Here is a 26,114-nt window from a genome sequence, read left to right on the forward strand (position 1 = left end):
GTTCCCGCAGGGGCAGGAATAAACTGAGCTACAAGCAGAGCACCAGCACCCACCAGGCAGCAACCCATCAGAGAAAAATCATAGCAAGCTGAGAAAAGATGCTCAACCCCCCAGGCTGAAATGAGAGCTGTACCTAGGGGCAGAAAAAAAGCTTTGGCAGGGTGACAGTGTGTTTGCAGTGTGTAGGTTAAACACTGCCTTGCCAAGTGCCCCTGGGGCAGCAGAGCAATAGCTCATTCCCAATGTCTTCACACCTGGGGTGACACAGGCTGCAGAGGGGTGTCCCCCCACAGTACCGCATGTCACAGACGCACAGAGCCTTCTCCTGTAGGATGGTGTCCTTCTCCCATGACTGCTCAGCCCCAGCAGCCCCTATGCAGCTTCCCACCCTATGCACCAGGAGGGCTTACCAAACTGGACCCAACACTGAAACGAACTGGAAGGGGGAAAGAAACAGTCTGTGGAAGGTCAAACAGTACTGTCAACTAGCAGAAAAATGAACAGCATTCCCCCAGGCAGGACTGGGCAATCCCAGTGCTTTGGTTAAGGCATTGCAATGGGCAGGATGCCTTGCTTGCACAGCTAGCCAATGCCTGCTTAGTCAGGACCCTGTGTCCTGCAGTAGGTGCAGGTGAAGCATGGTTCTGCTTTGTACTCTGGAATGGGACAATCCCTTCCAGAGTTTTACTAATGGACCTTTAACTTCCATTTACAAGAGAGTTATTTTTCCCCAGTGTAGATTTCATTCACTGAAGTCTTATTCTCTCTGTTCATTTGGATCAACTCTGACTGCTTTTATAAGAAACATAATTTAAAGTGTTAAAACGTGGAGGAAAGACAAACAGAAAATCAGATTTGGGCTTTAGCCACTCAAGATCAGGGGTTTAGGATTTAGTATTAAGCCATGTTCTAAATCAGATCTTTCCTAACTACATCAGGAGTGCTGCCAGCTTTCATGATTTTACCAAAAGTCCTGTGATGTTTAATGCTGTAGTTAAAACCCCAGTTCCTGGAGGCAGGTCAGGAGGTGAAAATCTCAGCTTGCCTGTGTTAAAAAGTCAGTTTGCAATGCTGTGGTTGTGTGGGGAAGACCATGCAGGAATCTGATTCCAAAGAAAAAGAAAAGCTGGGGGGTAATGTCAATTATTTTTTTGAACGTCAGATTTCTAAGTCAACCTCATGATGAGCTTGACTCATGACAGTAAAATGCTGAGAGCACACTGCTGGGCCAGAATCAATCTACAGTCACTTCTCATTGTGGATGGGAATCTATGCAGTGCTGACAGCACTCAGAGACCTTTGTCCACATGTCACACTACCGCTTCACTTTCGTGTACCACAATACCAGCCCTAGCTTGTTGCAGAAGCTCACACACCTGAAACAACAGATTTGCTCTTTCCACAGGTCAAGACTGAAGGAGAGCATCAAGAGGATGCTCTGCTCTAAATTACACCAGGCTGTAACTATTAATCCTACTCTTACTGAGCTCCAGAAAGAGGATGACAAGGCACAGCCTCGCCCTGTGAGCAATGACACTGTCACTCTCCAGCCACTGCCCCTGGAGGCCGAGGATGTCCCCGATCCTGGCTGCGGATCATGGCAGTGTAACGCAGGGTGGACAAAGTGAACCCAGACCGGGGTGGGGCTGGAGCCAAGCACCGGGTAGGGAGGGGGGTTGCTGTGTGTTGTCCACAAGGCTGGTCACAGCTGGCCTCCTGCCAGCTGGGTGAGGCCTCCCCCAGCTGCTCCAGGAGAAGAGAAATTTCCATTCTTGCTGTGGGCATTCAGAAGCCTGCAGGAGCCTGCTGGGAGCCTGTGGTTACCAGCAGCAGCGCCTGAAGCAGGCAAAGTTCTGCATGTATTTTGCCCTCCCCCAGTGACTGCATTTAGAGCAACAAGGGGCTGCCAGTGGCAAGGGTTTTGGCACTCCACAAGCACGCACAGGTCCTGGAGCAGGCAGTTTTGAATTTGTCATATTTGTCATAGGTTCATGCACAATCTTACTCCACAGATGCTCTGACAAAGCACTGAGAGCTCCACTCCCCGAATGGCACTGCCACACAAGGACCTCAGACATCTTTTATATCACACCTGGAGCACAGCTTTACTAGGGAGCACCACCACATAATACCACAAGGCGAGACTGCAATATTTAACACCACGCTAAGTAGGCCTTGCCAAGGAGGTGTCTGCAGCAGCTCCTCTGGGCTGCGGAGCGCACGCACCCTAAATTTAGAATTTCCCCCTGCCCCAGAGCCAGCACAGCACAATGACTCATCTGTGCATTTGCTTAAAGGATTTCAGTGTCGACCAATCAAGGTTTCTTTGTTGACCACAGTTAATTTTGGTATGCACAAAATTCCTGGGTAAAGACAGGAATTTAGCTGCAGTATCAGTGTCTCCAAGATGCCTGCTATGTATTAACAACTGACTGAACAGCTCTCGGCGGTCAAGTCACCACTTCCATTGCAACAGTTTTGTAGTTATAATACTTTCACAAGATAGAAAATAACTTGCAAAAAACCTCACCTAAGGAGAGACTGAGAGGTTTGCATCTTCTTTAATAACTACAGGTATGCAGGAGCCTGTGGGTTTCTCAGCCAGCATGAACTCAGGATGAAGAAGAATAAATGGTCTGACATGCAGCAAGCCCTGGCTGCAGGACACGTGGCATGTCTGAGGGTTTTCTCACTGTAGGAAAGACTGAGATCAAATATCTGCATTTGTATGCTAGTGGTAATGGAGTTGCTCATGTGCAATGAAAAGAGAACACAGCCCAAGCAGCTAGAGACTAGAACAAGACTGATTTACTTCTTTTGCATAAAACTATAAATTGTTTAGAACTGTCTCTGTTTTCTGAGAAACCACTATCATCTGAAAAAAAAAAAAAAGTAGGAAAAAAAAAAAAAAAGAGGTTGATTAATCCCACTACATCCCACCAGATCTCAGGTTCTGGAGAAATAAAAGCCTTTTGAGAGAATTTAAGAGTTCCCCAACTCTGCCCAAGAGGAAAATGGGTGTTTATTCCCATTTTATTCCCTACCCAAGTTAAGGTAGGGCTGTGGGAGGGGGTACTGCCTCCCAGACCTATACCACTTGATAATTTGTGATAAACTGCCTATAAAAGTATTTTTCATGGAATGCCTTCATGGCTCTCTAGGAGCAGCTTGAAAGCACCACTGCCAGACGTCCCCCCTACATGAAATCCTTAACGGTGACAGAACTGGGAAAAGAAGTTCTGGATTATGTTAAAATGTCAGAACCAATCATTTTGGTGGCAAATACGAACAAATCACATTTTCAGCTATTCAGTGAACCTCCCTTAGCTTTTGAAGAGAACCAGAAATGTTCTCATGAAAGTACTGTATTTCATCAGAAGCTTTCACTACTGGGAATAAAGGAGGTAAACATTTTTATAGAGGTTATTTATTATATACCAGTGTCCTGACAAGATAGGGAATATTCAGTTGTGGTTTTTTTCAGGTTCTTTTGTATACATTGAATCAAGTTCCAGACCCATTCAATAATTTACAGGCTCCATTCCACACCATATCAGCATCTGCAGCTGCCACTATAGCAGGTTTCCTTTCCAACAGCCATACTGCCATTGTCTGCACCCATCTTTCCAATCCCTCCCGACAGCCAGTGGGAAATGTAAGCTGCAACTCTTGACACAGTGAAGGAAAATCTTTAATAGCTTTTTAAGGAGTGATCAGCAAATTGTTGGAGATGTGATCTTTGTGTCAGGGTCAGACAGGCTGAGAGAGGTCTTAGTCAATGAATTTCCTCCTGCCTGAACTTAGTTGAACATCTTGGTGAAAAAAAAAATGAACAATAACCCTGTCTGCAGCTGCATGAGCCTTTCATTTTCTGCAATTCAGACCCCACCATTGCTGAGAGTGGATGGTCCTGTGGCCAAGTTGCTGCTTTGCCCTGTAGCAAAGGGCTTCTCTGGAGCAGGGCAATGATGGGAAGCAGCAACTATGAGAGGAACATGTCATAGGAGATGAGAAGAGCATATTTTGTGCCAGGCACTTTCTTAAGGGACTGCAGAGCATAAACCAATTTGTCATGCAAAAGCCCCAGTGACCATCTGCTTTACTACTAGCACTTGTATTTTTTTGAGGACATTAAAAAAAGATCTGACCATAAGCCCAGATGTAAGACCTTTACATGTGTCATGGTTTGAAGACTAGATCCCATTTGAGTCTTGTTAAGTAATATTTAAACCAAAAACTTTTCTGAGTATCTACTGGTCACTGAATTTTCTTTTGTTCAGTGTTGTTGACTTGGATTAATTGTGTTTACTAACCTATAGAAATGCTTGATTTCTCTCCCCTCCTCCCCACTTTTTTTTTTTTTTTTTAACTCAGCATTCTCAGAAATTGCTGGTTGCTTTTTAAAACAACTGACAAAGTAAAACCCACACAATGAACAAGAATGAACAGATAACCCCACGTTATTTTGCTCAGTTTGCTAAATCACATTAGCAGTGTCAATAAATTTCTACTCCCTTCCCTGAAAAGTTACATCATCTCAGCTCATTGTGTTATTTGCTTGCATTTTTGTAAGACGGAGACAGTACAGAAACAGACTATGCTCAATGCTACCCTTCACTGAACTTTATGCCACCTTAGCACTGCATGGCTTAGCAAGTGTGTGTTAAATGTTATCATAAGAGCTGGATTGTGAAGTGGTGAAATCATCTGAGAGTGCAAGAAGCCTAAGAGGCACAGCAGAATTCACATCCATGAGAGCAAGCTTGGTCACAAATATTCTCTTGACAGTATTTGCCAAGAAAATCAGATATTCTCCAGCAAACAGAGAGGTGAAAAGGCAGAGGGTAATTTTTCATCTTCAGCTCCTGCCCCTTTCATTGCAAGTTCTCTGTTCACACTGATAATACAGAGCCCAGATGCTATGGAAGAACTAAAAATGGGAAGCAAGAATTTCTCAGGCTTAAAAAATAATACTTGTTCAAGCCAAAGACCCTCTCTGCTTCTGCAGAGTTCCAGGACTATGGGAATAATGGCATGGCCATGCAAGGTGCTGCAGGTCTCAAGTGACCAGTCTCTGTTCCAAAACTTCCCCTACTGCTCTTTTCCCAGAGGGACAGCCAGCAGCCAGGCTTTCTGATGGGGTGCATCTTCCTCAAAAGTGCAATACACAGTGAAGGAAGGGCAAATAACAGCCCAGTACACACTGTCAAGAAGTTTGTCATCTCTTTTCAGATAATTATTTTATCTTCTGCTGCCAATCTGCGCTGTATTGGCAAGTGTGGTGCATTCATTCATATCATCCTGATAAAACATGTCAGCAGATTTGAGAAGGGAAATTTGTTTCTGCTCTACCAAAGCCAACCAATGCATGTCTTTGTTTTCCTTTCAGCACAGACTTATGGCTTGCTGGGATTTACCAACAGTTACTATACAGGATTTCGGTCCCCATTCAGATTCTGTCTAGTTTTGGATCTAGAATGTAACAGCAATGTTTGATCAGCTTTGAATGTCTGGCTGCATCTGGCTAAGAAAGCTCTATGTTATTTACTAGAAGCCCTTGAAGAAGAATACCACATTTTTTTGTAGGAAGTCACCTCAGACATTATCAGAAATTGGGATTTGCAGAACTGGAAGTTTCCAGTTCTGTGGGTGAACCTTGTGCAACAGGACTGGGTTTTTGGGGGGTGCGTGAGGGGGTGATTTCTCCATTAATAGCTCCCATTCAAGAGCTGGGGCCTCATGTCGTGCAGACTGAGCTGTGCTTGGACAGGAAGGCAAGTGCTACACAGCAGCAACATTGCCCCACCACTCCAGTCAGACAAGGCAGAGCCAGAGTCAGCAAAGTCAGAGTCAGCAAGTCAGAGCCAGCAAACACTGCCTTCTTATGGAGTTTGAGAATTGGCTTTGGAGTCCAGTTGATGTGGCTTTGCTGTCTCCTGCACACGAACTAGGCTGTGCATAGCTTACAGAGAGCCCTTCCCCTGCCAACACAAACCACGTGCAGCACCTCAGTGAGAACAAGAGACGGTCTCTCCCCAGGCATGTCCTGGGAATTATCAGTGTCACACTTACACTCCTGTCTTGCACCAGTCCAAACCAGATCGGAATCACATACTCCCAGCGTAATACCCAGACTGACATCCTCTGCTTTGCCCTGTAATAAGATGTACCCAAGAGACTAATTAGACGTGGTTTGGACACTAATTGCTTAGCAACCCTGTTTGTCTTCAGATACCTTGTTACAGCAGCTGCATGAGTTCATTTGTTTCATCTAATCAATGGAAGGAAGCTGGGTAGCAGCCAGGTCTGCCAAGAGTGGTTTCAGCCCTTGCAGTGCTCAGGGCAGAAAATAATGCATGAGCTGACCCCCCCCCCACAAACACACACACTCACCCTGTCCTGCCCACACCAGGCTGCTGGAATCTTGGACAAAGGGCAGAGCCATCACTTCAGGTCAGTAACTAGGGGCATCTCATCACCCTGAACACTCCTGGAAATGTTTGGGAGCATTTGGGCATGGGGCAATCAGTCTGATACACACAAGGCACAACTGAGGAGCTGTGCCCAAGGGACACCGAGGCTGGAAGACAGAATGCTACTGCACTGAACAGGAAACTGAGCAACTGTTGTATCAGTGAGTCCTGTGCAGAGCTCATCTGGAAGATGACTTGAACTCTTGGGATTATCAGTGCAAACCACAGCTGGTATCAGTCTCTGTATGTTTTTCTTCTGTCAGTACAACGTACCCTTAGTCTGTGATCTGAAGCAGATATGTCAGTTTCCCACCCGTCTCCTCCTCGATGTAGAGGAATGTATTTTCCAAGAAAGAATGATAAGCCCTATTGTAATTCAAAAATGTTGCTCTCAGAACATCACCACCTGCACTTGATTATGAAGGAAAATCCCCATAATGCCAAGATCATTAAGCAAGGTCTGAAGACGCTCACCCTTAATAGCTTTCAGTATGAGCCAGTTGGCTTTTCTATCATTCTTGGCATCTTTGTCATTCTTACCAAAAAGACATTTTAGGTCTTCTCTCTAAGAGATCCACAGAGTTTATAGCATGGGAACCACTACACAGATTTGGGTCCTTTTCCACAAGGATGGTGGCATCTAATCACCCAAGTGGTGCTCACAGTAGCCCTTGGAGTCCCACAGCCTGCAGTTAGGCTTGAAAGAAGGTAACATGGCAGGAATAAGTACATTTTGCACGAACAGAGAAACACAGCATTAAATGCATCATTACTGGGGAAACTTTGTTTAAAGCCAGCGAGTCTTCTCCTAAACAGAAAGGCTGGTAAGGTTTAAATGTCAAATTCCTGTGGGAGAGAAGCTAAATTTCCTTACTGCCTGTTATCACTGGGGCTGCAAAGCACACCAATGTGCTGTTTCTCACCAAGATGTAAGCTTTTATTTCTCAACATATGTGAATTGTTTTGATTGAGGTTCACAAGGCAGAGCCACCTGGACTTGCTGCTTTGCATCATGACCAATGCAGAACAAAACAGGCCGAACATAGTTCTCCAGACAGCATGTTCTTTCTGAAGTTCCCCATCCTGAAAAAGCTCACTAAGGAGAACCCCACATCAAGCCCAGGCAAATCTAAAAATCACTTGGTATTAGGCAGTGCACTCTTTTTCCCATGTCACTTGCTTTTGGGCGAAGAAATAATTACAGTTGCTTTACTTCTAGATCAACAGCTCCTCTGAGGAAGCAGCTCAATCGATGTATAGACCCCTGAAGATTTTGGCCATGCCACATGCATCTATTAAATGTGTGGGGTTGGATGTATTAAATATGCTCATCATTTTTCTGACATAGCAAACTACAAGATAACTTTTAGCTGATGTTCTACAGAGGCTGAATGGGAAAGTTCTTCTCCTGTGGCAACTAGTCCAAAAGAAATCTTCCAGCATCCTTTTGAATTCTCTAATTTACTAGTCTGAGGAACTTCAATGACCGCAACCAAATTCTCAGAATATTTTACTTAGGAATCATGTGTCACAAACCATCGCTACTACAACTGAAATGTCCTGAGCATACCGATCTGTTCCTCCCACATCTGCAGCTGCCATCCATCAATGCTAACAGTTACCTGGTGCAGAAAGGCATCCTAGTTCTGACCTCAAAAGGAGAGAGCTGGAACTCAGTGGTTTTAGCTAATTCAGGAGAATAAATAAAAGAAAGCTTAGAGACTAAACAGTAGGTTAAATGTTAAACTGAATCAGGGTCAGCTGAAGCTGCTTTATAACAACTACTAACAATTTCTAAGTAGATAGCAATTCCTACTGCATTTGTCCCATTTCTTTTCTGAACAGTGAATAATTGAATCAGTGCAAATAACTAGATGTGATCATTTTCTGGATAATATGTAAACACAAATACATGTATCTGGGGGACCATGACTGAGTTGTCCTGTCACTTTTCTTACAAAACCGTTTTCTCCAGTCTTGCTCCCAGAAAGCAAGCTGAAGTCATTTTCCTAAACAATAGACTTGCTAAGCATCTTAGCATAGAAGTGTGATTCAACTTTTGTTGCTCAGTCATTTTGTCAAGCCAAGTTTATGGTTCTTTGACAAAGTGTCACTTCCAGGTTGGCTGGTTGGTTTCCCTACCCCACCTTACGTATACCAAATGCTTCTATTTATCCACACAGGAAAATACAAGCTTCTCCTTAGTTAGTAAAAATCTATTTTCAGTGTGTAATGGTCATATTTATTTCTACAAGGCCACTGAGATCACCATCAGCTGTAAAGCACTGCTCAATCCAAGCCTCTACTGAAGGTAAGAGCTCTGAGCTGGGATCCCTGCATAACACTATCTTCCCCGTCACACAGTGCCTTGGAAGCAACACCGATAGAGCAGCAGGATCCATAACGTCTGAATTGCCTTTTGTAGCAATTTCCACTCCTCTGGTTGCAGCTAAAAAGGAGTCAACTTAGTGCTGGCATTTATCTTGCTTAGTGGCTGAGAAGCCTGACCCCGTTGTCCTGGATAACAACCCTCCACCTCACCTTGCTGTAACCTTGTGCCACCCCACCAAGTGGATATTTTCATACCTGAAAATAGCTGTGCTGGGGATTAAAGCAAACAAACAAAAAAGCCATGAGTTGTCACGGGAGAAGCCAGAAGCCTTGCTCAGGACACATAAGGTTAGGCTTCCTCCCAGGGCAGGAGGTGGTGGCAGAGGGACCATGTTACTTAGGCAGCTGTGGACTAAGAGCAGAACTGCAAGGGCAGAGTCAGCACAGCTGGTGCCTGGGCTCTCAGAGCACCACAGGTAGGTAGGGTTGAACAAACACAGCTTTGCTCTGCAATTAGTTTTAGCTGTTGCAAAGTCCAAGCCAGGTCTCACAGAGAAATTCATCCTTTTTTTTTTTTTTTTGTACATGAGATTTCTGAAAGAACAGCGCAGTCTCATGGAAGAGGTGTTAATGGAAGCTTAGTCACAACATTCCCCCAAATTGCAGAAAATACTGGAACAGTAAATAATAAATATTTTATTAAAAGCAATTACATCTTGTGCTTCCTCTCTGCTATTGTCTGCAACCGGCAGACCTCATCTACAAGGTCTCTTAAATATTACACTTCAGCTATACTTTGCTGCTTAACAAATACAGCCGAAGATCTGTAAACAGAGACAAAAGCTTATTAGTGTGCTTCTAGGCTATCACAGCCCTAGCAGCACGTACTCACAGGGGCTGGGCACCTGCGATTGCTAGAATGACACCCATTTCTACAGGAATATAGCAAGTAACAGCAAACAAAGCAACAAGATAACAAAGCTATCCACAGAAACTGGGAACACCCATGTCTTTTTCCTGGGATGACTAGTCACAAAGAGCTGTGCTAGAATACTTCTCTGGAGGTTTTTCAATAACTTAAGACTTTTTAAAAATCCAGATTGCAAACAACCTTCACATACATACCTCTTCCCTGCTGCATGTAGACAGAAAATGGCAGTTCTGCTTCACAGCATGTGGCTGCTCTGCTCTAAGAGAAACAGGTGAAACGTGCCTGCAGTTACACCAACCTCAGAAAGAAGCAATGAAGGAGGAGAACAGTATTTAAAAAAAAAAAAATAAAAAATAAAGTGTTTTGTGGCATGTTCTATTTTCTAATAAGGTGTTGGGGATGCAAACAAGGTGCAGGTTTTATAAACTGAGAGCCACAGGTGCAGATTTAGTAACAGCCAGCTCTTTACAGCTATGCATAGTTTGTGTTGATTGCAGCAAGCAACTGAGTGGGATTTAAGATAAAGATTGCTATTAAGTTTTAGAGTGTTTCTCCTGGAAAGCTAGGGCTAACTAAAATGCTGGAAGATGCTGAGAAACGTCTGCCAACTAAAGCTGCTGGAAGGGCTCTGCCCTGCAGCTCACATGGAGGGCACCGTGGGTAGGTCAGACATGGTCCTTCAGGGCTGCACTGGTTTTGAGGCAAAGCACCTCTGTGACTTTGCAAAGGGTATGTGGAAGCTCTGTATAGAAGATAAAACAGCTGCTTTCAAAGAGAAAATGTGCAAATTAAGGTTGTAACTGGATTTAGCTGTAAGTGTAACCTGCTTTTTGTTTATTTATGTCCCACTTTCTTAGACTTGATCATACTCATTACTGCAGGTGCAGCCCAGAGCTGTTTAAAGTCACAGCTAGGCCAGCTGAACAAAGGCCTTTAAGCAGTGGGGTCTTGTGGCTGCTGTGAGTGGTTTTAGAGGGAGCTGCCAGGAGGGTGGCTGTGCCTTGGGCTTGCTTCTGAATCACACATGCTATTTCAGGATGTTTGCAGGATGACAAATGTGCACAACCCGTACTTCTGCTTTTTTATTTTTTCTTGTTTTTAATGCATCCTTGCCTGATCTGTTGTCCTGTCTCTTAATGTCTCTCCCTTGTTAGAAGTGAATGAAACACAAAATCCATCAGGGCACTATTGATTCTGCCCAACATTTTTGCCCTGCAATTGTGGGATAATGCTCTGACTTGTAGGTGTACAAAATGACAGGTGCAGTCACAGAGCAGCTACACCCTTCAGAGCAGCAGGTGAGTGCTCTGATGAGCATCTCTGCAGACAAGGATTATGGAGAGGCAGCTGAGCTGATTTGCAGCTGCTCCTTAGGGCTGCTCTAAGCAATAACATGAAAGCAACTGGTGAGTTTGAACTATATGGGGTAGGGTGGACTCCTCTTTAGGGTGTTGCAAATGTTGATGGGCACATACACTGCTTTTTCATCTTTTGCAAATGCAAAAACTTGAAAAAAAATTTTTGAAACTTTTTGATTTACAGCAGGTCTGCTGAGTTATGACAAGTGACTGCGTGCTCTTAGCTTTCAGCAAATACAAGTTAAAACTCATTGCAATGCTTTGGCTGGCTGCTTATCCTTGAACATACATAACTTGCTACTGAATCATTTCATTTCGTGGTTGCACTGCCATGATCAGCACTTTGGTTTCTGTTTGCTTAGGAGCCCTTTAGGAGGCCAGCAAGCGCTGTAGCAAGCTTACTGCCTCCTGCTTTAAATAAAGTGACATTTGGCTTGAGAAGCTCATTTCCTTTTGTGTGGAAGGAGTTTGCACAGTAAACAAAGAGCAGAGAGAATAGATTCAGACTTCATTTATGTGGAGGTATTGAGAAACTATAGGTTACTGTTCTGCAGTTTCGTTACTTGAAAGGACAGACTTTGAGGTTTTTCTTATAAAAGAATCAAACGTCAGGTCCTGAGTTTATGTTTAGACATTTGTTAACTTTAGAAGTACCAAATACCCAGAATCTCCCATTGAGGTCAGACAGGATGTTTCTGAGGTGAAGAGATGATCAAGATGCTCAGTCTTTTTTTTTATAAACAGACTGTATCTATAGATGAGGTTTCTAACTTTTGGTATGTTAATTTTGTAGCTATAGTCTGGAAGCAGCTTCATTTTCTGAGCTGACCTTGGAAAATGTGTTAGGAGTTTTCTCTGCTCTCTGTCTCAGGAAACGTTATTTGCCTCTTAGACTCTTTTTTTCCCCTTTAAAAGGGGGAACAAATGGAACTAAGTCTGTTAGCAACATATTTTGAGCTGAGAATTTTATTTCATATTTTAAAGCCAAAATACAAACTTTTATATTTGAATCTTTTTCTTTCAGTGGAGACACTTTAGTACAGTGGCCAGGTAGTTCCATGTTTAACACTTAATTTGGTTAGTATAAGTCTGTATAATACATAAGAGTAATACTGTCTTTGTGTCTTTGCCATTGCACGTACCTGGCCCATAAGTGCTAAAACACTTTGCATTTTCACAGGAATAGCCTGTCAGTTCTCTGGGGAGGTACCTCAGGGGTAAATCAGAGCAGTGGAAAGAAGTTGGTTTGCAGAGATTCCAGCGCCATGCCTGTTGCTTGGAGCCTGAACTGCCACATCAGCACCACTTGCAATGGCAAATTCTGGAGGAAAAGCTGATGCTATGAAGGAAAAGCGGTGGCAGCAGGGCCTTGTTAATCTAAGGCTCTGGGCAGCAGGTCTCAGGAATGCCCATGGGCATGACTTGCAGCTGAATATATCCTCAAAACCAAAGCCACATCCAGGCTGGTGTGATGAGCCATGTTCAGTCACGGGGGGTGGGGGGCACATGGGAAAGTGGCCAACATTGTCCGAAACTGTCCAGACAGCTCTGCTCGTGGTCTTCCCATGTGGGGAGGAGGATAAGCCCCAGGGCCCCCTGTGCCTCATCCCAGTATGCATCCTCCATGGGCTCCTGGGCCATTCTGTGGGTGCTGGGGAAGAGAGGAAGTATACCCTGGCCAACCCCTCTTGTTCTGTGAGTGGCTCTAAGACCAGCCAGATGGCAGATTGCTGTCTTATCTGTAAAATCATCATTCCACATGCTTCTTCAGAAAGTCTCATAGTTATTGCATGAAGTCAATATAAAACTCAGTTTTGAAGAACAAGGAAGGATCACATTACCAAGATCTCAGATAGCTACCAAGTGTTCATCCAAGCCAATTAATTCCTGGCCTGTACTGTGTCTTTGACAAGATCTAGCAGAGAATGTCACCACAAACTAGTATGTTTTAGCAAAGATTTTCCAGAGAATGTGGGTTGGAAAAAGTTCAGAGCTGTACAGCAAAAGCACAGCTTAACACTACTAAGGATGCTACCTCATTTTGCAGTAGGATGAGAGTGTTTTTGGTTTTGTGGTTTTTTTTGTTGTTTTTTTTTTTTTTTTTGCTTGCTTGTATCATTTCTTCCCAGAATTGCACTGTCACTATTTCACACTTTTTGGGCTCCAGGCCTTAGGAACTCTGAACATGAAGAAAAAACAAAATCAGCTGATACAACCACCTTGGAAAAGTTTCTGGAATAAACACTCTGCAGTTTTGTATGACTTGCTCCAACCCTAGATGGGGTCTAGAGTTGCTCTAAAAATTCTGGGACATTCTGATGAACTGAATGAGTTGCTCCCACTTTGAGACTTGGCACATTTTACCTAGATGTAGTTACTCCTGCTCAGGCTTATACCATAAACCTCTCTGTGAAGGCCTGGCTCCTGGGAAGTCCTTGCTCACAGTATTCAGAGAAAATCTGTCATTGTTGCTGCAGAATTCTGCCCAGACCAGGAGTTCTGCCTTACTCTTTCAGGCATGTGAGGAAAAGTCCCATTAATATTAATAACAATAAATTATTCAAGTAATTTTACTGTTAAGGGGAGGATGCTGAAAGAATGAGAATTCCCTCTGAGCTAAATAGATGGCATCATTCACACTTGATAACATAACACATGGATATGATCCAAGCAAAATGATGGGATGTGGAATGACACCCCTTGGAAAACTTTACTTTGGACTGTACAGCTGCACTAAGCAGGTCCTGAATCCAGCCTGTCACTGCTGATTGTGCTGCAGAGAATTTTACAAATGGCCAACAGCCACTCTTTCAGTTGCTACTTAAAGCGATGGGAAAATTTACCTTCTTTCTGAATTGTCTCTGTGATTAATTAGCTTTGTCACTAGCTATCTGCATCTTAATTTGAATTTGCCCATTTTAGTTTGATTTTAACAGTGTTTGTTCTTAAAAATGCATCCTCATCTAGGCAGGTTGTGATCAAGTCACCCTCTTTCCTCCTCATTGATTAACAGGTTGCTCAGCAGTTATATTAAAAGTATTCTTCTAGTTTGCAAATATTTTTGTGGCCCTCTTGAACCTCTTTCAAGCATTTAGCAACCTAGGGTTTACATCAAAATGGGAGCTGCTAGATTTTGCCTGATTCTCCCCCTTCCTGTCGTTCAGCTTTTTTGAGCAAAGCTCTGCTTCACATGCACAGGTAACATTCCTGCATGGCTCTCATGTTCAAGTTACCATAAATTAATTTGTGTGAGAAAGGATATCTGAGCATGGGCTAAGTCACTTGTATGTCCAGCGAGAAGCCATCTTTTTTTCTGATGAATTTTTTGCTGAAAAAACATTTTAAAGCAAAATCTGAGGCCAACAATGAGGTTTCAGACCATACCAACATGAGGTCTGGGTTTGCAGCAGTCTAGACAGCATCTGTCACACTTTTTGAGGGTGGTTGGAAAGCACCATGCCCTCAAACCAGAGCAAGCTGCCAGCAGTCAACAACAACGTGTGACTTTTTTTGTCCTATTAGTCAAGGAAATATTTCAGAACAAAGAAACTTACCCAGGTCTAACAAATCACCTGACTTCAGCACCATTTGTCAGTTCCTCTGTCATTTGCCTGCTTTCCTAATAGCTTGTTCTCAATTATGCATGTGATGGAGCTGGTCAGGCAGCCAGCACTGGCATTGGCTACCTGCACTGGGAAGCACCGGTGAGCTTGGCTGTGCTGGGCTCAGCCCCCTGGGATGTATGGAAATGGGAAGGGAGCGAATGCCCTGATGAACAGCACTGATGCATTGGCCTCTTATTTCATTTTTGGATTAGGGGAATTAGAAAGGTTGTTTCTCAACAGTATAGCACAGTTTGTTCTCAGATCATCAGTCACAGATGGTTCTTGGTTGTTTCTAATCATTTCCAGCAACACAGGTGATCTGGCAGTAATGCAGGATGTATTATCTTTATTTCCTGGAGAGCAACACTCTCCCTGGTGAGAAATGCTCTTCACAGTACACTGTATTCCAGCAACCAAGACTTACAACATCATCACAAAAGAAATAGCTAGATGATGCTGTGGTATATACTGGAAGTGCTTCCCTGGTGTAAACAATTGTTGCTTCTTTGCCTCAGGCAAAGTTTTTCTCATTTACAGCAGATGAATACTTGGACTTTCTTGTACTTTTATACTACAAAGAGCCTCCTGACCCAGCATCATCTGTTAGATTTTGCACAACCAGCAATGAAGCTCACGTTACAAAAAAAAAAAAAAAAAAAAAAAAAAGTGTGTGTGTGAGCTGCTAGAAAAGCGTGGTGCTTGCAGAAAATCCAGTTGATTCAGTAGCAGTTAGTCTCAAACCTGAGATAGGTCTTAGTTCTGGCTATACAGAGCTTCTGTGAACATTCTTATATGAACAAGGAATCTAGCAAGGTTGGACTTTCATTTGAGTCAGATCTTTCCCTTAGTTTACGGGGATGGTTTATGAGCAATTGGCCTGACCTAATGCTGCAAAATGTTCAGTTGACATGATATGTTCAGCTCAGTAATTCACCTTGTCTTCTTTGATTTGTGCAAACATTCATGCAAGCATTAATGCTTGCAGTGGCTGCTGTTCTGACAAATCAGGGCACTTGTGAGACAGAAGGGATGATGATTATTGGATGTCTTCTGTGTAAATGGGGTCAGACTGCTCCACATTCACTCCAAGCTTGGCTGCTCCCTTCTCTTTGCTCCCAGAAACTTCCCACCCAGGGACAGGCCAGTCCAAGCAAACAGCTCTCAAACAACTCGCTGTCTGAAATGCACATGGGCTTTTTACTGAACAGTTACCGACAACAATATACATCAGTAACGAAATACATGTTCATTTGTGGATAACTCACAGGCAGAGAAAAGTTGGCCTTATGTGGCCTGGTAAATTGTTTGCAATGAATAATTCAACCAGTCAAAGTGCATTTGCTAATAAAAGAGAATGGGAAAAGAGATGTGCTAGCGGCAACAATGCATTGTCAAGCCAAGTTGAAAATGAAAGCAAGAAGTAGGGCACTTTGCTGCTTTCCCTCTCTCCTCTGCATTAGTACCCAAGAAAGTTTAGGCCCTTTGAAAGCACAAGAGCTTTGCACTCTGGCAGGGATCTCCAGAAACAAAAGGGGGCAAGATGTCATCCTGTCCATTCCTTGGCATTCTGGAGTGTGCACAAGCACATCATTCTTGATATCACATGTTTCTATTGAGATGGTGTCCAAGGGGTGCATTCAGGCTGAGCAATGGGAAGAGGCACAGTTCCCGTTGAAGCCATAGATGCTGGTGACCTGTGAGCATCATGGCTGTGCACGCTGTCAGCTGGTGAGTTGTGCTCTCTCTGTAGTTGTCAAGCTTCAGACCAGCAGCAGGATTATGCAAAGGTTAACTGATTTCAAACATGCTCCAAAGGAATTTAGGAGCACCTGGTGATTAAGAGGATGGGATTATCACAACAGGTTCCTTATTTCCTTGCGTGACGTCATTGGCAAGGTGCAGCACGCAGCCCACCAGCTAAATTGGCCAAGGCCGTCATTAGTATCTGGGCTGCTGCATGTTTCTGGGGCAGTGCTGATCAAGGCACTGCCTTTGCTTGGAAATTAATGTGAGCAAAACTGGCCGGGGATCCACACATTCACAGTCATTTTTGCTCTTCATACTGACAGTGATTTGTGAGTTTAACCCCTTTATGTGCCATAGTGAGCAAGGCAGACATGCTACGGTGAATATCAGGATGCTGTAACAGAGGAATGCTGCTAACTTCATCACGTGTTGGACTGTATGCATTAAGAGGAGGATTTTGGTACTCACAAAGAGGTGTGATTTGGTCAGAGAGCTCTCTCTCTAGTTGATTGCATTTTTCCCTAGCTGAGCCTCAGTTTTCTTATCTATTCTAGAGGCACAAGGGGTATTAACTTCATTGGTAGTGTTTTGAGATCTACCAGGGAAATTCCCTCAATAAGAGGAGAGATTGTTACTAAAACACTTTAAATTCTTCTGTTTTCAAGCCCTGTTTTGCAACAGAGTGGAAAAAAAGCTTTTTAATGCCTCTTCTATTGGCTGCTCTGTTGCAGCCCTGTGTGCTTGCTTTAATACTCTCCCCCCTTGTGCTTCAGTGTCCTTCTGTAACCCACCACCACAGCTCACTGTTACCTACATACTTCCATGGGCCACCTAACCAGGCACATGGATGGCTTAATTTTTCTTGGCATAAGAAAAGAATAAAATGTCCCTTGGAAAAAGGCCTCTTCTCCTCCACTTCTCATCCTGATACCTGGTAATGGCCAGAGGAATTCTGTTTGCCTTCTCCAGGGCAGAAACCCTTTCATTGTGTTCCTGAGTGCCTCAGCCTTCTTAGAGCTGGTTTGGCACATGAGATCTCAGCTGGGTAATGTGGAGGGTAATGCTGCTGGCTGTCCTGGGCAGAGGACGCATATATGTCTGTCCAATGAGTAATGCACTCTGTGCATGACAGGGTGTGTTAATCCTGTATTTTATGAGCGTTGGCAGTGTTTGCTGACTTCCCCTCCTGCAGAGATGAGAGTAGAAGCACCGTGCCTCCTCACCAGAGCTGGCTTCTGAGCACTGCTGCAGTTTGTTATCCACACACCAGAGACCAAGACTAACAGTGGTTATTATGTAAGTTATTCAAGGGTAGTAAACAGAAATTTCATTAAACAGAGTGTGCTGAATCAGTTCATTAAAGTGCAGCTTTTCTCAAACACATCTGAAATATCTTAGTGTGCTGAAGGGATGTCTAAAATGCTTCTGAAATTACCATATGTATTTCTTTTCTAACAGGAGTCAGTCCTTTTTCTTGCAGGGCACAGACACTGAAAGCATTTAAGAGCAACAAAAGAAGGCCAGGTCATGTGGTGACCGAATGCAGGTTGCTGTTGCAAGAGCCAGGAGTAACAAACCACATATGAAACAGAATCACAGTTGGAGGTGAGCAAAGGGACACCAGCCTTGCACGCTAACACTAGGATGGCAATTTCACTGCCTCTGGGAGCTGGGCAGCAGATCCCAATTTATGTCTTGCAAGGGTCTCTGTCTCACCAGACCCATTTGGGGCCATCCCTGACTGTGCTGCATAGGGCACAGTACCAGCCTGGAGCACTGGACTGCTCAGCTCCCTTTCCCTGCAGCATCCCATTTCCCCCGGCTGCCTTTCCGCACTGCTGGTACTCCTTGCAGACAGATGGGGGTCAAGGTGATCTGCCAGAGCAAAATTACAAGCCTTGCTATGGTGCACTTGTTCTCGGTCAGGATTTACGTAGCCAGCATGCTCATTGCTTGGCCTCTGCTTCCTCTATTGCCATTAAAATTAAGGGACCTCTAAGGGCGGCGGCAAAGAAAAGAGCACTCAGCAGTTACTGCACCAGCTAAGGAAAAAATCTATGGCAGGACAGCACATTCCCTCCAGGCTTGCAAAATATCCTGTTCCTATCTTGCTGTGATGGTGGTGGCTGCAGGGCTGATGCCCAGCGGGTAAGCCTGCCACAGCCATGTGCCAGGGCTGTCTGCAGGATAAGTACACAGTGTTCCCCAGCGCTGTGCTCTGACACCACCTCTGGTCTGCTATTTCCTTCCATTAACCCTGCAGCAATTCCCCAGCTGGAAGCAGCTCCGTCACACCCAGCCTGGCCAATGTGTTCAGGACTGCTAGCACCTAATGCTTTTCCTGATTTTTTCCTCTGAACACTCCCAGCATTGTGTCTGATTGTGTCTGAAGAGGACTCTGATGCTTTTTGCAGAGATGCCCTCCTCCTTGGTGGACCCTGGGACAGAGGGCAGAGCAAGATTTGTCTGAACGCACAGCACTTGAATGCTTACGAGTTCAGTGGAAAAAATGTGAAAGTGTGGGAAGCAATGATCTCTCAATAACCAACCAAAAGTGTAGAGTCAGACATTTAAAAGCAGACTTGGCAGAAAAACAAAGAGAAACTCTGCATGGACAAATCCAAAAACAACAACAGAAGTTCTCCTTTGCCCCTCTTGGGTTAGAGCACAGCCTTTCTGTAACATCAGCCTGCCACTCTGTCTCTTTCTCACATGCACCCCATCTACTCCTGTCCAAAATGTGTTCAGAAAGCAAAACAACTCTGCAGGGACAACGTTAACTGATTTGCATATTTTCTGTACCACAATTCAAGAGGAGAAATAAGAAAGATCCAGCCATGAGACAGCATAGAGTACAGGGCTGTCATGCACAAAGCAGCCAAGGAGCAGCACTGTGCTGCAGGCACACCCTTGGCAGCTCCAATTGCAAGAGATCTGCTCCAAACTGGGGAAACTGGGAAGCAGCAGCGTCTGCGTGCACAGAGACACACAGGACTGGGACAGGAATGATTGTTTTTTCCTAACTTGAAACATCTCTGGGAGTTCAAGAGTAAATCTAGAGTGTGAAGGGGAGATGGCTGCTCAGCGAACAGGGAAAGAAAGGCATTTGGGAAACTGTTAGTCAGTTGAGCTTAGTTTGGTAAGTTGTAATCATAGCACATCACAGATGATACAGGGCATCACTTCATGAATAGCTTGTCTTGCGCTCCCAGCCCAGACTGGATGGGGTTTGGTCTCCTAAGTATACATATTTGGCAAGGAGGGAAAGCTTGCCTCCTGCTATGCTTTCTTAGAACCACAAAAATGAAGATCCGGTTTGCTTCTATAGTTTGAAAAGTTTCATCATACATTTCTACCCCTTCTATCCAAAAGGTGTATGTATAATTTTATACAGAATTATAATTCAGTGTAAGGCACTCTCTATATTCCCTCTCGTGTACTTTTTTATAGCATTGCAGTGAGGTGGCTTGACTGTATGTTTTTGCCTATAACAGGCCCAAAGCTGCTCCTGGAGCCAAAACCTCTGATGTGCAGAGGAGTGAGGTAGAGCTGTGCTGCCAGCAGCAACGTTACAGCAGTATGAATTAGAGGGAGGAGAACACAAGGGAATAGTGCATTTCAGTGCATTCTCTTCTGTCAGAGCAAATGTGGTGTCCAGTGAGTCTGTGTGTTTATCTGGCCCTTCCCCTGTGTCTCTCCCAGTCGTTATTTCTGTGCGTTATCTCCTTGTGCCATGTGTCAGCAGGGAATAATGACACTTGGTTTCCCTGCTTGGTGAGACCGGGCATGCCGCCTGCCAACCCCTTCCCCCAGTGCATCATCTTCTCATACCAGTCAGTAATGGGGCAAATATCTTATGAATAATACAAAACTGATCGTCACATGACCCAAAAACCATATTGCTCTTTCTTTGGAAATACTTTAGACTGGGATTACTTTGGGAGGAGAATATTCTCCTGTGATCCACCTCCTCTCCCAAAAACTGCTCCTCTGAGTGACTTCCCAAAATATCCACACAGCTCCAGGAAAAACTCCAGAAGTTCAAATTAGAGCAGTTTGCTCTGCAGTCAGGACTTCAAACATTGCTGTTCAGCAGCCTTCTGAAATACAGTATTTCAGTGTCTTTTGCTCTTTGCACAATAGCAGTAATATGAAGAACTCTCACAAGCACAGCTGGTCTAAATAACTATGTGTATGAAATATAAACAGACTTCTTGGGCTGGGTACATACATCCTGCTGCTCTGGATGATTTCTAAACACAGAACACAGTGAGCATCAATTGACAACTCATAAACTATTGAAAAGGGATGCTAAGCTATTTCTGTACCCTGAAAGTATGCACTGTCTGGAGAAAATGTGAAAGGATAGTTTTAGTTTGCAGCTTAGATTTAGTGAAAGGATTGAGACAGTTGAGTGCATTTAAAAATACCTTGAGATGTAGTTTCTTTTCTTTTTTCTTTTTTTTTTCTAGAATACCTATCAAGAAGCAACTTAACAATGTACTAATGTAAACAGCTCAAGCTCAGAAATGCTTAGTGAATTCTTTCTTAAGAGGAAAAAAAAGGAGACTAGCTATAGCTGTAAATATGGGGCAGCTCTATCTCCCTGCTGTCTTTTCAACCCTCCACACACCCATGCATTGTGCCATGGCTGCAGGCTGCTGGGGTGCAGCAAGCTGTGTGTCTCAGGCTGTGCATGTTCCAGGCCTTGGACTTCGGCTTGGCCCATATGCGTATCCCAAAAATTAGAGCATTGCACCCAGGAGATCAGCCCTGAGCCATTTCTGACAGGACTTAATATATGGCACAAGATCTGCTGAAGGACAGAGGATAACAGGCTCATTTATCAACCTGTCCAAAGCAGTTGTCTTACGGGTATATTTCAGCATCTCAACTATTTTGCAAGCTGCTGCTTCATGCACCTCTAAATTCCTCTACTAAATTCCTGCAGACACTACCATGATGGCCTCACTTGGGGTAAGGAATCCATGTAATGCTTCATTACTGCCATGCTGTAAACCTGGAGCTGCTTCACACACCAAAACCCTGAGGAGGAGCTCTGTACCTTGTCTTGATGGTGTTGACACCAAAGCCAAAAACTGTATGTGGCCATGAAATGAGCTAAGTGAAGGATTTATGTCATTTCTTTCTGTCTTAGAACAGGGAGGGAAATATATGTATATATTACATTTATAAGTGAACAATTTTTTGTGAATTACTTCCCTTCCCTCTAAAAATGTATGTATTACAGTTCTTTGAAACTTCAGAAAATCATTATTTGATTCTTTAATATGATTATTTTATTCTTAAAAACATGGTGGCAGAAATGTTCAATATGCAGTAAAATGATAAGTTCTTTGAGTTATATAATACGTACAAACATATAATGATTTGTAATACCACACAAGTAAGAGCATTAGATATACACTCACCTACTAGATAACCCCTGATCTACCGAAATCACTAGAGCTACTGATGTATTGGACTCTAAAGTTGGGGAAATTAGCTTTCTTTTCAGTGATATTGAATCTATCACAAAAATAAAAGGGAATGTGGAAATTTCTGATCATTGTTACAGTGGTGAAGTCCCTGTAAAGAATCACCTGCTTCTGGATACCAGGATCAGCAAAAACAAGCAGAAAACCAGAACAGCATTGATGGCACTTTTCTATGTAGGTTTCACAAAAAGAGCACAGGGGAAAAACATGTATTTCTTGAAGATGTGCCAAATTAGCACTGTGAATATTCATGGTTTGACCATGCACCGTGCCAAGTCCATGGTGTGGCTACCTGCCTGTAGCAAAGAGTGTTGTGGGGCACAAGCCAGGGCATCTTCAAGTATCAAACTGTCCAGAGGTACTTTCTCAGTTCAAAGTGAGAGTTTAGTGACTTCTTGCAACTTTTTGCCTCTCACCAGAATTTTCTTGCCAGCAAACTTGTTTATTTGGATATTTGTGGAAGGTGAATCATAACAAAGGAATCATAGACACAGCTGAAACAGGCTGTGGCCTGGTCCGTCTTTTGGCAGCTCATTTTAAGAAAACACCACTGATTTACTGCCATTGACATATAAAATCCTACAGAGGAATCAGGCCTTCCTTTCTCAGACATAGAAGTTTGATTTTTCTGGCTATGCTGGATAACAGGAGGGTTATTATTTAGAAGGAAACAGTTAAGTACAGTGTAAACAAAGAAAACAAACAAAAAGGAAGAGAGATCATGACTGCTGCAATACCTTCAGCTTCAGCTCCCTGAAAGTCCTGTAACATTTCTGCAGACCACCAGATACTGACACTGATTTTCTTCTGCATCCCAAGCTTTGCTGGGGGTGGATGTTAACTCTGAAAAATGAGCCACCCTCACTGCAACCATCAGGGGGTGCAGGACCTTTTCTCGGTGCTCCTCACCTGGCACCAGGGTCTTTGGGATGCCTCTGGGAAGTAAAAAAGAAAAGGCCTCTGTGCCAGAGGCTGTGGTCCTGGAGCCCAGCAGAGCAGCCCCTTGTTCTTCTCATTTCTATTCCTGGTAATCAAAGCATGAATCAAAAATCTCCCCTCCAAGATTCTTCAAAAACAAAGATCCCCTTTCAATCAGTTGTTTGCTTTGTTCTGTAACAAAGTGCTGAAGTTACACCCTGTTTCAGAACAGGGGGCAAAGTACTGGGCATTGTACACCTGTACAGGGAACCTGCACAACACTGCTTCAAAGTATGCAAGATGGGAGGCAGAAGAAAATGTCCTGCATCACATGCTTCACCCCTCAGTGCAAAGGGTCAGTCTCCATGTCAACAACAGAGGGAGATCCGGCCACCAAGGCATGGAGTAGGCACCAAAAGGTGTGCCTGACACAGTAATGCCCTAAAAACCACAAGAGGCAGAAATCTAAGGCTCCCCTGCTTTTCAGCATCCTCTACTCCCCGTTACTGACAGCCTCTGAGCTGCTGAGCATGTTCTGTGACAGGGAGGCTCCATTTTCTCATCACTGCCTCCAGCATTGGATGCTTCAAAAACAAAGCTGGAAAGGTCTGTCAGGTATGAGACACATGTTGGACTCAAGCTGCTATTTGTGGTTGGGTGATTGTATGTTCATAACAAATATATAATCAGTGCAGTGTGGTGAGGAACTTGTTTCACCACATGTGCACCAGGGCAGAGGTACAGGCTCGAGCTGCCTCTTTCTTCTTAAACTCTTTTAAGATTTTCTGTTCTGGTGGGCAGCCCCTGAACTTATACCCATCAGTTGGTCAGATGTCTCCCCTTCCCAAAATAAATGCAAAAAGTCTTCGGGGGAGAACTGAAATTATTCACGATTTCAACAGCAGATACAGCAGAAAAATATGATTGTTTCAGCACCTTCTGTTTTCCCCTTTGTTTCACCTCGGGACCTCTGTAACTATTTGAATTTCCAATGGAACTTTTAAAATGCATTTTTTCCATTGGAAGTGACCTGAAGTGTAAAAGGAGTTAAACACGGGGTTAGGAAACACAGCAATTATTTTTCAGGTTGAGCTAAGTGCTTTCGGTTGCTTAAGATTAAATATTTCTCTCCTTCTCATCTTGCCAACCAAGACCAGTTCTTTTGTTTTGTTTTGACCACTGAGCTGATAAGCACTTCCATTCCTTTGGCTGCTTGTGGGCAGCTGTAACACCAGTGCAATACATGTACTGCATCATATGTTTCATCTTTCTCCTGATGTTCTTACTTGCCTTGAGCTCTTAGGGATGAGAATTTGAAGCCTTCATCTCTGCTTTCCAGCATATTTTCTCCTTTGCCTTTTTTTTCTTTTCTTTTTTTTTTTTTTTTTTTTTTTTTTCCAATCTGACCTCAACAGCTGCCCTGCACATCTTGCTGTGGACAGAGCAGATAGCATGTGCAAATCACACCCTTGCTTTGCAAGGCAAGAAGTTTCAGAGGATGTTAAGCTTGGCAAAGCATTACAGAGATGTATCATGGCACAACAAGGTGCTTTGTCTTCTGTTTCTTTAGCTTTTTGCACTTCCTTTCACTCTGACTGCCAATGTTTTTTGCTTTGGGATGGGTATTTATCAAACACTTAAAGCCTGTCTCCCACTTGTCAGGGATAGCCAACAATTCAGATGTGTGGAAGTTTCAGCATCCGCACTGGTGGCTTGTCCGGTTTTCCTCCTGATCACCCAGTGTGGAATATTTCTATTCCTGATTCTCCTGCCAGTGTAGCTTAGGATACAGAAAGGTCACAGGAGAGAGTCCTCATTGACAAAATCCTAAACATAGGCAGCTTTACTGGAAAGATGGCATATTGTATGTGCTGCCGTTACCCGTGCTGCTAGAAGAGAGATAGCACAGACAATAAAATTCAAACAATGTGTGTTTGGCCAGCAGCATGTGAGCTCACAGGCGGCTGCTGGAGGAAGCAGGGAGCAGTTTGTTCATGGTCAAGGCCAGAGAAGCAGTAAAGGAAAACTCAGGAACGACAGGAATGACATACTAGCAGCTGGAGACCCTGTTAGCTGGATCTGAGTTTGTGGTCTCACTTCTCCCCGGTGGCATTGGACAGAGAAAGCGGTGCTGGAGTTGTCCCTTAGAGACCCTGCAGCCTTCTGGTCCCAGCTGTCCTGCTCTGACCAGCCACGTGCTGGCCATGTGAGAAATACCTCTCCCTGCTGCCTTCCACTCAGAGCATTTTGCAAGTAAAAGGAAAGAGAAAGCAGATAGAGGTACAAGGGGCAGTGTGGACTGTCCCCAGCTGGATCATGCCATGTGTACAACAAGGGAGAAAACGCTATGGTTTGGCAAGTGTACAACTGAGTATATGCTTTTAATACTAGCAGTGGGGCTGCAAATCAGTTTGGCACACACATGGGTCTGCAGGGCTGCTGATGGGAGCTGCTCCAGAGGCAGCAGGTGAGCCCATGTGTTGCCCTGGCTGTCGGCACCACAGGCAGCTGCCTGCACCCGTGCTCTGCCTGCACAGGCTGTTGTTTTAGCAGCTGTGTCTTCCTAATCCCCCCAGCATGTGTTTGCCCTCCCTTGGCATGGCAGTGCCAGTGGTAAGGGCTGCAGCTATGCTTGGCTGGAGCAGCTGGAAGTGCAGGGAAGGGTGGCCTCCAAGAAGACTTTATTTTCATGCTGATAAAGATCAACATTTTTCTCTCCGTGGCTCCGCAGCAGTTCCTGGCAGGGAACTGAGTCACCCATCCCAGGGTGGAGGCAGCTGCCACACAGATAAGGCTGGGCTGCACGTGATGTCCAAGGCAAGTCACAAAGGGAAGCTTGGGACAGAGGGACAGATTCGTGTTCAGACCAGAAGATAAGTTGTTGTTAGGGGTCATTTGGATCACAGCGTTTGTCACCCATGGGCTGGCCTGTAGGAAATGTTCATTTGCATTGCCATCATTTTTCCCAGCCTGTCACCCTCCTGTGCCCCAGGATGCTATCACTACTGTCTCCATAATCACAGCTCTGAGAAATTCCATGTAGGCACAAGGACTCCACCGTGCTAGGTAGCACATGGGCACCGGACACAATCATCTTTACCCCGAAGCATTTAAACACTCTGAAAATAGAGTGAGAGGCAGCAGACAGGCACACAGAGAGGTGTGATCAAGGAGGTGGCACTGTGGAGGAGGGCTGAAAGTTTTAAGAATTGTGCGAAAACCCTGCATGCCTCAGTAAGAAATGGTGGGCAGTG

The sequence above is a fragment of the Aythya fuligula genome, chromosome 13 (genome assembly GCF_009819795.1).
Source record: "Aythya fuligula isolate bAytFul2 chromosome 13, bAytFul2.pri, whole genome shotgun sequence".
Lineage (NCBI taxonomy): Eukaryota > Metazoa > Chordata > Aves > Anseriformes > Anatidae > Aythya > Aythya fuligula.